Source organism: Trachinotus anak, unplaced genomic scaffold (genome assembly GCF_046630095.1).
Source record: "Trachinotus anak isolate AG129_WGS33_773 ecotype Australia unplaced genomic scaffold, CSIRO_AGI_Tana_v1 ptg000009l, whole genome shotgun sequence".
In the NCBI taxonomy this organism is placed as follows: Eukaryota; Metazoa; Chordata; class Actinopteri; order Carangiformes; family Carangidae; genus Trachinotus; species Trachinotus anak.
In genome coordinates this window covers 4,947,079-4,961,249 of record NW_027273860.1, presented here as the reverse complement: position 1 = coordinate 4,961,249, position 14,171 = coordinate 4,947,079, and the positions used below count along the sequence as shown (strand labels likewise).

Here is a 14,171-nt window from a genome sequence, read left to right as displayed (position 1 = left end):
TTGTATAATTCCAGGTCATTTCACTCAGTTGGGAACCTTCCTGAGGAAAAAGACTTTGCCTCTCTCTATCTCCATCTCTCCATGGGAGGAGCAGCACACCTGTGTGCAATGCTGTTAGTGGACTCTTGCTGTGAACACAGCTCTGGAGGATCCTCATCAGGAGTTTATTTAAGTTTAGGGCTGGCAGAACATTGTAACATGCAGTTTAGGTTAATTGGCGACTATATAATTGCCCGTATAGGTGTGAATGTGAGTGTGAATGGTTGTTTGTCTGTATTTGTCAGCCCTGTGATAGACTGGTAACCTGGTGTACACTACATACAGTGGCAAGAACAAGGAAAAGGTGATATCTTCAACTAGGTTACAATAAAGAACAAACACATTTTATTTTAACTAATAACACAGAAATGATTGTGTTGTTCTTCTCCACCAAATGCATGGAAATATTCACAGCTTAGGTTGGAAAAAGTATGCGAACCGCACAGTTAATGACATCAACAACAGTTAATTGGAGTAATGAAGCTTGGAGTCCAATCACTGAAACCAGATTACAGATTTAAGTTAAAGTTACTTTAACTCAAAGAATCCTTTGTATTTGCTTTTCACAAGAAGCAACTGCTGAAATGAACCACGCCTGGCAAACAAGAGATCTCAGTGGACTTACAATCAAGAATTTCCAATTTGTATAAAGCTGGAAGGGTTACAAAGTCATCTCAGAGAGTTTACATATTCATCAGTTCACAATGGAGATGATGGCTGCTCTCCATAGAGGTGGGCGTATGGCCGTGATGACTCCAAAACACAAAGCATGATCAGAATGTTCAATGAGGCAAAAATGAAGCCCAGAGTAACAGCTAAAGGATTAAAGGAGTCATCAGAGATAGTTAAAAACTCTGTTCTTGAGTCCACTATATGCAAATCATGGTGCATGGAGAACAGAAAATGAAATCCTAAGTTTATCGAGGTGTCTCACAGGATAATGTCAGGGGTGGCTGAAGCTCTTTAGAAGCTGAGTGATGCAGCAGGACAGTGACCCTAAACATCAAATCAAATCTACTACAGATGAGTGCAAACAAAGGGGATCCACCTGTTGGAGTAGCCCAGTCAGAGCGCAGACCATAGCCTAGTAGAGATGTTCTGAGTTGAGTATTTTGAGTCTCTGTTCTGTTTTGCACTGATGGTGATCAGTTTCTTTAGTCGGTGAATCCTTTTAGTAAAGGATTTCTGTTTGTCTCAAAGTGTCCGTCTGGGTTCTTCACCTACCATGTGTCATTGCTGGGGAATTAATAGCTGACAGCAGGAAGAACCAGACAATGTAAACTAAATATGCAACGGACAACACCCAATTAAAATCAGGATTCAATCAGGATTGTGCTGCAGATGTAGGCGTTTTCACCACCTGCTCCCCCTGCTTCTGCTGCCGCCGAGCCTTCATGGCTGCGGATCTTATGGCAGGATGTTATCTTATGTACATCAAGATGAGTGCCAAGTGTTGGAGCAGGAAAGCAGGATTAACAATACTTCCTGCCTCAAGGCGAAAAAGGTTGCGTTGATCAATTATAGGACAAGGATGGAAAATCTCCTTTTTTTTTCCTCTTTTCATTTTTTACCTGAAGTTGTCATCAGTGAAATTTTTATTGTCTCCTGGGTCACAGTTATTGTAATAATTCTTATAGGGTTGTTGACTGGTTCCAGTAATTTGTGTAACAACATTGTTTTATTATCATTTTGTGCCAGGAAGAGTTGCAGTGGCTGTATCAGTTAAATATTTGATGATGACGTGATCACGCAGAGTGACTGCTGTCACTGCTGTGAAAAGCACATGTAGTGTTTTTGTCCACCCAGCCACCAGCTGGGATGTGTTCGTCACATCATTTATCACCAATAGAGGTTAACAAATGTCTGAAAGTACTCGAATGCACTTGAGTCTTTCATAAAACGGGAAGCATTAACATACGTTCTAAAATGCAACCTGTATCTCCGTCCAGTTTCCAGTCTTCTATGGTTTATTTTAAACCACTTCAATTTTCCATACCAAATTTTTCACAAAATAAGTAACTTGTAATTTCTTGCCAGTTAACTACTGTGAATTTCAGGATAAGTTTCTTAAAGGAAAAGACAAAACATGGGTTAAGAAAAGCAGGAAAGAGACATAGCAAAAGGTGGGGGTTGTAAGTAAAGGTGAGGAGATGAAGACGAAGCTAGAGGTTAGCAGCGAGTCGAGACGTGGGGGAACAGGCCTATCTCGAACGAAGTCCAGGACAGGACAGAGGGGCTGGTTTGTTCTGCAAGGTTCGGGGTGTCCTTCACGTCATCGTGTCAAGAGGTTAAAGTACGTCTTCTGAGCAGTGCTACGTCTGCTGGGCAGACTTGAGGCTACAGTGAGGGCTAGCAGGTTTATCGAGATAACTGCAGTAGAAGAAAAGACATGATAGAGACAAGAGATATACTGGCGTTGCTTTCCACCGCCGGAGACAGGATGCTGAGCTCGCAATGTTTCCTCTAGATTGGTAAATAAACCGTTGTTAATGCTAACTTACAAATAGCCCCTTTAAGACTTAAGACAGGAAGGTACTGTTAATACAGCCCCTGGATGCTCTTTTCACACAGCCGTCCAAACAGATTCAGATCAATGCAGTGGTGTATTAACATGCACTTATGTGGGTCAGTTATTCTCAGCATGTAAAGAAGAAAACACAAAGAGCTGCATGTAAATGGCAGTTTTTAGTTCAACCAGGTTATTGTGGTACGTGTTATCAAGGCTGCTGCTCTAACCCAAATTCTCCCAACTGCCTGGTTTCTTGTGTGCATGTAAATGTTGTCAGACACTGTAGTCTTTTTTTTTTTTTATAAAAAATCCCCAGACTCTCTCTCTCTCTCTCCATCTACAAACACCCTCTCAGCGTAAATGTTATATGTATATGTTTGTGTGTAAATATGCCATATGCACACGGTTATATGGGGATATATTTATTTCCCCAAGAAAAAAAAAAAAACATAGAATTTGGCTCACTAATGGAAAATTCAACAATCAAGGCCCTTCCTTATGGAATGGATATCGTCTCGCACACCCCTTCATCAAACCAACCCACCATCAAACTGAAAATGACCAAAGACATTTTTCATCAAAAGAGATCAAAATGAAATGCTTTTGGTGTTCCATTTGGATGATTTTCTTGCTGTCGGGCCAATAAATTGACGATTGAAAAGGAGAGCAAAGGAAGGGTAGACAAGGGAGAACTTAATGTCCTTCAATCAAGTTTTGTTTTTTTGGGTTTTTTTCTGATTAATTCTCATTGAACATGGGTGAAAATGACAGAGGGAGATGAAAGGGAGTTGTGTTTACTTGCGGTCTTTCTTTCTGTCCTTCTCAGGTTCTTTCTCTCGCTCTGCCAGGGGACCCGTTGTTTGGTTGTGAGTGAGTGGCTGAGTTGGGAACAGCATCAGTATCCATTTATCCACATCATTACCCACATCTAACGCCACAACACGCACACAGAGTTCAGTCACTTTGACCTCTGACAAGTGCTGGCATGTGATTACAGAGGACCAGAGGAGGAAGTGGAGTCACACTCCTTTGTTGTTCGGGGAGATCAACTGTAACTTTTAGGAAAGACAAACAGTTATGAACATTTCAGTTTAACCTTGAAATGGTTTAATTAATCCACACAATCACAATCTCTTATTAACTTCAGCCTTCAAATACGGATGTTCCACTTTTTTCTGCAGGATAACCACTGGTATACAATATGATATTGATATGAATAGTTCAAGGATTTGGGGGGGATTCAAATGTTGGTTTGTCTAGAAAAATCTAATTGCAACATGCATTTTTTGAAATTTGGAGACATAAGTTATAATAGGTCATCACAAAACAATAATGCAATTATTTACACAAATCTGTGAAGTTTCTGGATTGGATTACGGCATAATCACAGCCAATAACATAACACAACAAGGATTAACTCCATTAATATTTTCATTATCAATTATGGTGCAGATAAAAAAAAAAAAAAAATTAAACAACATAAAGTAAATTTTACTAAACTCTTACTCCAGTTGAAGCATGTCTTCCATGACTTTATATGGGTCTATAGTTCAACACCTAAGGTTGTTTCCAAAATATAGCAAGAATAGCAACATATAATTCTTTAGAGCCTCTTCCTCCATTTCAAATGAGTAGGATACAACCATGATGCCTACATGTTGCTTGGATCACCATAGTAACAGTTAAGCACAAGTTAAAACCAATCATGATACTTAATTTTGCTCAGAAGGAACACGGCTTTTGATATGTTGACACTCAGCAAGATACAACCAAAAGGGTTTGTAGGTACTGTCCACATAATATGGGGCCAGTGTTTTCCGGTTGTCCGTCCCATTCTCGTGAATCAGAGTAACGCCTTAAGGGAATTTCTTTAAATTTGGTGCCAACAATGACTTGGACTCAAGGATGAACTGATTTGATTTTGGTAGTCGAAAGGTGAAAGGTCAAGAAAACATGGTTTGGTTTGGTTTTTAAAGTTGGTACAAACGTTCACTTGGACTCGAAAATGAACTAGATAGAATTTGGTGGTCAAAACTCAAAGGTCACTGACCTCTAGTAACACGTTTTTGAAATGACACAGTTATGACAAAATTTAAAATAAATGTCTATGGTGGAGGCATACAACTATGAGGCGGTAATTCTAGTTCCTGGGTGTAATAGCCCTATGCTTAATTCTGTAAGTTGTGATGTGGAGGATATGAAAAGCTATAAATCACTTCAACTTTTCCAAAAAGAATCTGCAGGCTCTTCATCTCACAGTCAATTAAATTTTAGCAGGGGTTAATGTCAGGGTCAGAAATTAATAGGGGCATGGGGCATTTTTTCTCCATATCCTGAATCTAATAATGAGCTGGGGAAATGCTTTAGACTCATTTCTTTTTTTGCCAGATTTAACCAGGTTCACAGTTTTTTGAGATCTTGTCATGTATTCATGCATGAATTTGACTTCTGTTCCCCTGTGGGCCATCAAACGTGAGCCATGTGGAGTTTATGACCACCTGATTCTTTCCTCATTCATTCTGGATGAGAATATGCCCCAGCATTAATGGAAAATACACCAAACAATAAACCAATGCATTATGAATAAAAATGTTTTTACCAGTTCTGTCTTGACAGTTAGCTAACCAAGCTACAAGCAGCACTGACTGTTGATCATTTTGAGGAAATTATGGGGGAAATTAGGGAATTCTGGATCCAGGAAATTATCTGGGAAATATGGGACCTGTAATAAAAAGGTTTTCCTATTTCCAGTCCAAAGATGTGCAAATCAGCCTCCACCTCATCCAGTAATCATTACCCTGAACCTGCACAAATCTGAGGTGACCTTGTGGAATGAACAGGAACAGAAGCTAAATGAACTCAAGGTCAGCACCCTATAGGTGCACTCTCTGTTCACTATGATCCATACAGGCACAGCCTTAATCTGTAGAAGCTGTTGAGCTGTAGAAGACTCATGGAAAGCCATAGCCTATACTGCATGCCTTATTTGATTAACATATGTGCACAAAACAGGGCATTTCGCTGATGGATGCACAGTAGTTGCAAACCTTTCAATTTCAGCCCTAAACCAGGTTGATCAGATAAAAACATGACAGGAGATTGAGAAAAAGTCACTTTATTTACAGAAGATGAAACTATTTCAGTCAGCATCCTATTGCATCTAGCGAGGGAATCAGCTACATAACAGCCACTTAGCATCTAGGAAGACAGTGCAAACTAGATTCACAAATCCACAATCAAATGTTACACACATTCTAATCATGAACAGAAAATATACAGTCAAACAAATAGAGATATTGCTGCAAAGCAGTGCAAAATAGATGGTGACTGATTTCATTCCATGGACAATCCATGAACAAACACTGTCACCTTTCACATCTCTAAAATGTAATAAAATATTGTTTTCCATCTTCCATGTTATTAAGCTGAGATCCTAAGTGACGACTACCCTTGAGCTGGTAAATGTGGAGTAAATCAAGAGCCATTTTTCATTTAACATGTATTGCATTGACTTTAATGGACATCATCACTGCTCTCCGATATCAAGTCATGTTCTTCCAGCTGCTTTACATTGATTTTTTTCCCTACTTAATAAGCCACTAAGAAGATTTAAGTAAGATGTCCTCCCTGCCCTGTCATTGTCTTTAAGCCGTGGGTGAATAACACAGGGCGGGTCCTGCTAACCGCTGACTGGGTCATGGGGATCTTCGTGTCAACAAGCAAAGAAAGAGGAGCATCAGATAAAGGCTTAACAGGGCCTGAGACCTCCCCGAGGATGTGGAGCAGGCAGACAATTTCACTCTCCTCTTCCACCTGAAGGGAAGAACAGAACCTGGCCAGCAGCATTAGCCAGATGCTCGTTCTGCCAATCAATAACACCAGGCCCAAAGTTATTTCTCTTTATAGCTCCACCACTGCACTTTGAGGTTATTGCAGCAGGGAAGATGTGTTTGGAGACAACTGTTCATGAGTGAAAGGTCACAGGTTTGACCTCCACAAGGCCTTAAGCAAAGGAGTAAAGGAGTTTTTTTTAGTCCTTGTAACTGAGGTAGTCACTGCACAAGCAAATAAATGCAGGCAACCTGTAACTGCAACAACAACAACAACAACAAAAAAAGATCTTAAAACTGGCTCAGAAACTGGACTCAAGTGTCAGTTTGTGCTTTTTGGGCATGATTTCCACACATTTTAGATCTTTTTATCAAGTAGTTGATCGACTGAAAATTAATCATTAACTATTCTGACGATTCTGATTTAGTGTTCGGAGTCACTAAACAGCTGCTGAGTTCCTTAGATTTGTGTGACTGCACACTGAATATCTGTGGGTTTCAAACTTCAAACCGCTAGTTGGTGTTACATTGCCTGTAAAAGGATGAGGAAAGTCACAACAAATGAAATAGTTAACCGGGCAAGAAAAAAAGAAACAGGAAAACAGATTCAGAAAAAAAACAAGGAATTTTTAAAATAATTACAAAACTACGAACGGAAAACCGACAGTGGAGCACTGAGAAACTAAACCTGCCATACACAAAAGAACAAAACCAAATTTAATACCAACCAGAAACTGATATGAGTGTCACTATTCATGATCAAACCCTAGAGCTCTAAGCAGCTATCACGGGGAACACACACACTGTCGCTGGCCAGGCCTCCTCACTCCACCCTTGTGTTCCAGCTCCTGATTGAGAAACCAGGGACAGCTGTGCCGAGTCACCTGCTGGAGAAAAGGTGAGGGTAGAGGTCAGACCAGCACACACACACACTACATAACGCTACGGCACCAAAAAGAACCAAACATTTCAAATGGTTTGAAGACAAATTGTGATGCACTTTTAACTGCTAAAATTAAAGTTCAGCATCTTGCTGATAATCAGCTGATGAAGATTCAAAGTCCCGCATCAAGCATGGCCAAATGGTGCACTGACACTGTGGCTAACAGTATACAGGGAGCAGCTCAGGTGCTCAGGAGTAGAAAGCTCAACACTTTTTTCCGAGAAAAGTTGCACAACCCATCATACAAACTTTTTTTTCCTAATATAACCCAGCCTTTATCTAAAGTACTGAAACCTCTCAGATTTGAACTGATGTAACATGTGTGATCAGAGTAAGTGGCTGACTGCAGCAGAGGGCAGCGGCTCTAATGCTGTATGAGGAATGGGACAGCACTTTGTGAAATCACATGTTTCCTGGGCTGAGGAATTTATGCAGCCAGCTAAAGGCAAGGCTCATATAGTAAAACTGAGCATTTGTTGTTCACTTTTCAAATAAAAACCCGGTCACACAGTGTTACCAGGAATGTTGTTTGACCAAATGAGATGAAAACACTTCATGGTTGTCCTTTAATTAAACAGACGACTAAACAGGGTCATCACTGCCATGCATGGAAACTTGTTTTTGTCAGCTTTTTCTCCTTTTTTGGGGGGGGTTGGGTTTTTTTTGTGATGCTTGAATTCAAACTTCCTTGTTTATCCCCGTTTTTAGTGCTAGGAATTGTACAAAATTCCCTCAAACAAAGCCTGAATAATTGCAGTCTAACAGAAACAGAAACTGTGAGGTAAGGGCTCAAAAAAATCTGTCACAGAGCACTCAAGCGCCTGCTCATTTCACAGTGAGAGAGCCTCTAAAGCCCTCAAAGTCCTGTTGGGATCGCATCTCAAAGTACGTGTCAGAGTGACAGTGGCATTGGGTGTTTGACTTTTCAGCAGGCCGGCCAGCACTTCACCTTTTAAGTCTTCGAGAGGAAAACTGAAGAGAAAATATCCAAGGTAGCCTTCAAATAGACTTTAGAAATAAGGGGACAAATACTGAAGGTCTAATAAGGACTTAAAATGACAACTCTTGTGCAGGTTTTGTTTTGCTTTGTTTTTTTGGGAGATCCCTTTTTACTTTCCTCTTCTTGCACCTCGGGCCTCCTCCCTGTCCTTTACTCCTTTTATCTCTCCACAGGGAGAACACATTTTCTTCTCGGTTTGACACAATCGATTTCAACCCAGTTCAAGGATGAGTCTCTCTCTCTCTCTCTCTCTCTCTCTCTCTCTCTCTCTCTCTCTCTCTCTCTCTCTCTCTCTCTCTCTCTCATTATCCAATTATATCCTTCTTTCAATCAATCCAGTCAGATCGAATTAAATCAAATCTCAGCGCACCGCGTCAATGTCCTGCCCACATTCATTGTTGGCGCTGAAGAAAAGACAACATCTACAAAAGGGTTGAAGGAAGGACTGAAGCTGGTTTTAACATTATGTAGTAAATAAGATTAACAAAGAAGACGCAGGTGGCAGAAAGGAGGAGAGAGTTGTATCTACTTCGTCTTTTGTGTACAAGCTCTTCTTCCCTGCACGTTTGACTCTGTCTCAGCTTTCTCACTCTAACATATTTTAAAATTTGTTGACCTCTATTTGTCAAGTCAGTTTTATTTATCCAACCAAAAAGTATAAACACAACATTGTCGTTGAGTTCAGGATAGATAGTTTCATCTTCTGTCTCAGGATGTTGACTCTACAATCCTGACCAAAAAAAAAAAAAAAAAATCCAGCCTATCACAATATTTGCACTCATTAATTCTACATAAATTGCTTGTTCAATTTTTTTTATGTTATTAACAAAAGTGCCACTTTTTCGCAGAGCAGCTTCGATCGGTGCTGTATCCACGCTGCACTGGCTTGAAATCACGCTTCCCTTTAGTTTTAGATGGTTGGGCATTTTGGTCTCTGGATGTATATGGAGCTATCATCCCGTGTGCTACAAAGTTGGCTGTAAAAATTTACACTACATTTACTTTACTGAGCACAGCTGCTTTTGTGAGTTTGAATTCATGACGGTTACAGTTACAACGGATTTATAAATAATAAAATAAAAAAAGCTTGAAAAAAGTCCTGCAGCGAAATCTCCTTCTCTACTGTCCCTGCTTGGTTTGTTACATATGCCAGTATGTGGTTAACTCTAGGGCCACTGCATGCTTTTTATTTTCATGCTAAGCTCCGCAAACATGCACACCCACATACCAGTGCACCAACCTGATGTATGATTCTCTAAATCTGAAACGTTGCAATCTGCAGTGTGTGTGACCCCTGACCCAAGCAGAAAGCAAGCGCTCTAACATGTATGAAACTGACAGAAATATGGCAGGAGTTCAGTAAGGTTGTGTAAGAGGACCAAGGACCACATGACACACTGTGGTGATTCGGGTGGTGTGTCGCTCTAACATTATAAGATGGAAGCTGTGCATTTTTGCCATATCTTAATAAATGCATGACAGTTTGAAACATTAAGCATGGAAAAGTATGTTTAGTGACATTTGAGAAGTTTCTATGTAGACGATTTTGTTTTTTTCAAAGTGAACCATCACAGTCTCACATCAGTTCGTCTTCAGCCTGGGTTTGCATTCAGATCTCGGTCTGTGGGTTAGTTTTAGGCATTAAAAGCATTTTGGTTGAGGTTAGGGAAAGATCATGGTTTTGGTTAAATGTAAATAAACACGTTGTGTCTAGGGTTAAGGTCAGGGCCACTCTGAACTGAGCTGACCTCTGTTTTAAAGCGGACCACTCCTTTAACCAAGTGCTATGAGAGCTGAAACTTAACAACCAAGTTTAATAATGCTTTAGTCACTGAAATGTGATATTTTTCTGTCACAAAAACAATGGAAATTTTCTGTAAATGTACAGGGATCACATTTAATTTCCTCACTATTTCACAAACTAAAAGTCGAGCCGACCTGAAGCCCCTTGAAGAAGCAAACAAGCCACCTCCCAGGCCAACAGAGGGCCCCTCGTACCCAATGACTTTTGGCCATCACATGATGTGCCTCTCCACCCTATTCAATTTTTAATTGAACTTATGAGCACGTGTGTGTGTGTGTGTGTGCGTGGTTTGTGTTCGATTTGTTCATTTACTCTAAGATGTTGACCCCTTCCAAGCACACTCATTAGAGCCCCAGTCAGGCATGGTTGCTGACTGTTTGGTCAGCTTTGGCAGGAGCACAAAAAGACTGGCAGCCTCATTTGTCTCCAGATTGTCTGCCCTCTAAGTCACAGTTCAAGAACAACGACGACGACGACGACAACAGAAGCAACCGGCCCAAAAACAACGAGAGGACGGTGTGGTTTCAGGTCCAGGTCTGCGTCACTGAAGCTTACAATTTCAGCTTAATGAGTGCTGGCTGCACATTTGTGTGATTGACTGGATTGGACCCAAGAGCAAGAATGCAGACAAAGTCAGTCCAGACTTTCACATGGGAACAGATGAACAGGAATATAGAAGCTCTGAAGAGCTACAGACAGAACAAAAGACTCAAAATGTCCACTAAGTTAAGTTGATCACACTGCGGAGATGATTGGCAGTGGTGGTAGAAATGTATATGAGGGGACTTTGACAGCGTAGGAAAGCTGAAGTGAAAGTCAGACTAACACTGTATTTTACAGTTTCCATGATTTACTACTTAATTTTCTGGAAACTCAAAGTTAGCTCAGAGAGAAACAAAGGCTAAACATGAAAAGGAAATTCTTCTTCTTCTTACTGAACCTTCACCAGAGATTCATAAAAGATATGGCTGCATCCAGCCTGCTCCACATGCTGAAAGTGGCCGGAGCCTCGGTCACTTACAAGTGCAGCCAAAGAAAGAATATTGTGCCGGGACATTGGGACATCATTGGGACATGGGGAAGCTAGAATGCAGGGACACTGGAGTGACACCTTTCCCGGTTTGGGAACCTTTAAGACTTTAAGAGTAGGGGCAGGATTTTTCAGATTTCGGACGAACAATGCAACTTACACTTTGTTTCCCACATATGGACTTGAAAAGCTGGGACAGCAACAGCGGCTGTTTACTTCCACTGAGCTCAACAGACTCAGTAAGCAGCCAGATACACTATAAGGGGAAAGTTGAGCAAGGCTCAGTTTCGTGTAAAAATCTTCCCAGTTTTTTACAACATTTCCTTTATGAATTTCTGGGACATTAACAAAAATACCATGTGGAAACAAATCGCCTCTGGCAGTGATGGAAATGTCAGATAACAATTGTCCATTAAGATCAGATTATGTAAGTAATGTGCTCAACACAACACACCACCAGAACCACAGAATCACGAGATACCAGATCCTGTGAAAATACTTTGCATCAGTACGTGTGAATGCATTGTTGAGCTCAGGAAGGGGTTTTGCAGCTTGAGTTCTGGGAACTATTTTACCATTTTATGTTTACATTTTGCTCATAAACAAACTGAACTTAAAGCGAGGCAAAAACTCTGTTGTGCACTGTGTTTTTTTCGATTGACAAAAATACAAATCTCATCCACTTTTCCAAATGTGGTGTGCCCCAGATATTACAGAAACTGACTAGGACCTTGGCAGAAGTCTTGCTCCTTGCCATCCCTGCCATTTGCAGACCCCCGGCCTACAAACATACACAAAGCTGTCAAAATATAGACCCAATACAACTGCATTTGATGTTTATCTGAGCACAGACAGCATATAGAGGAAATAATGTACTGTATACATCAGAGGTTATAATGTGTGATTTCCATATGTTTGAGGAAATGAGTACATCTTCGCTGAAAGACCTGCCTTTAGTATTTTGAATAAAGTTCTTTTATGTCATTCAAGGTCACGTGTGAAGCAATCAAACAGATGAGGAGAGAAGAAAAAGAAGCATTCATGAAGCAGAGCACTTTGGCGGCGGCGAACAGTGATGAAAAGACCTGTCTCTAAAATTGACTCTTTTGTCAGGAGAGTGTGTGCGGCGCCACCGCAATCCAGGAGGCTTGTGGAGGGACAGGGAGAGTTATCAGCAGGTCAATTGTCCAGTTAGTCAATCCATACTATTGACTCGTGTACTGACTCACCATCCTTTTGATCACTGTGCCAGGTGGGGCTGAGGCAGATGAGTCCTGAGCAAATCAATCTCCAACAATCACAGGTCCGGATTCCAGCTGACTGTCGATTGGTTGCACAAGTCTGATGTTGAGCTGAAAGACGTGGTGAAATCAATACACACTCCATCCAGCATCAACACAAAGATTTTAATACATACACTTCCAATATTTTTATATATAATTAAAATATTGTATATAATATTATAATTTTGTCCACAGTTTCTCTCGGAATCTCCTCAAAAAAACAAAATTATATCTAATATTAAATGAAAATTTGAAAGTAAACACTCAGTGTCTTTGTTTATGTCTTTTAAAAGATCTGGGCAGCATCAGAGGATACGGCCATTGAATGTGCTGGGTTGTTGTGGAAATAGTCCATCTGAATTTTCAACGTGTATTCTCTCCAAAAATGAGAGGCATTTACCTTCATCACGATGCACACAGTGATAGATTGGTTATGTTGCTTATCACTGAAACAGGACTCTGAAGTCAAATCTTAAATACACCCCAGTATTATATCTTTTTTTTTAAAGCACAAAGTGTTGATGCAGCTGCCATCATGTGCAGAGCACTATGTGGCCTTTACTTAAGTAAAATATGTAATAAGCACAGTAGTATTTTGTGAGAAAAGAGTTCAAACCCACACAAACACAGTGGACTCAAGACTATTTCCCAACAAACAACGACACCTGTAACCCTCCACTAAACATGAAAATATTCAGCGTGATATCCATGAAAACCTATTCTCTATTTGTTGGTGTGTTTGTGTGTGTGTGGGTACACAGTACATGTGTGTGTCCCACGCAGCATTGGTGAATGTGACAGAGTGCTTACTGCTGTAGCAGAGAAGTGCAGAGCGAGCGGCCGGGGGGAGACCAGCTGCTGAACTGTGCTGCCCAGGGATCACACTGAGCAATCGCACCACAATGCACTGCAGCTGCGATCAATTTGGGAGCGAGGCAGTATGTGAGTGACTGGGCGAGTGAGTGAGGGAGACAAGGATTAAAGGTGGTGGGGGCGGGGGGAGACTGATGGTCCCATTATGGAAAGGTCACAGGTTTGATCCCAGAGGAAGTACAGACAAGACTTCCATTAGAGACAGGACTCCTGCAGTATTCGGATGTTTAGTGACTAACAGCAAGTTTTAGCCCAATATGTTTGGACCAGTTTACTTGAGCTCTGGAACTTACTTCCTGTGGAAAACATCTAATGCCAGTGGAGATGTAACAACCATGATTACCATATTTCTTTCTTCTTTTTCTTTGCCTTTCAAAGTGACATTTAGAGGAAACACGGTGCAATCAAGAACAAAGTAATCAGGGCAACAAATGTGGTCGTGAACAGATGGGCTTCTTTTTATTTCTTCTTAATGATTTTATCTACAGGTGTGGAGGACCAAGACTTACTTACTGAAAAAAAATGAAATGAATCAAAAAATGAAATTGTTAAAAAAAAAATTAAATTAAAAAAATCTAAATGAATTAAAATGACAATACAATACAATACAATACAATACATGGCAATATAAAATATAAAAAATATAAAACAAAAACTTAAACATAAATATATAACTGTATGAAATCATTTTTTAAATTAAAAAAAAAATTATTTTGCCTGAGCAGAGAATTTTTATATTGTGGTATTACTTTTATCTAAGTAAAAGATCTGAATGCTTCTCCATCCCTGCTGTATTCACCCTGATGATTATACACAAATAATCTATTATTTATTTCTACTCCAAAAAATAATTATTGGGT

General features: G+C 40.2%; 1 long non-coding RNA gene across 1 annotated transcript; it reads right to left on the bottom strand.

Annotated features, from left to right (window-relative positions):
• Positions 1–5,647: 5,647 nt before the first annotated feature.
• LOC139625077 (uncharacterized) lies at positions 5,648–13,379 on the bottom strand. The gene is made up of 3 exons (XR_011691833.1): positions 13,249–13,379; positions 12,385–12,507; positions 5,648–7,265 (listed from the first exon to the last, which is right to left on the bottom strand). It is a non-coding gene; the product is annotated as an uncharacterized lncRNA (long non-coding RNA).
• Positions 13,380–14,171: the final 792 nt, after the last annotated feature.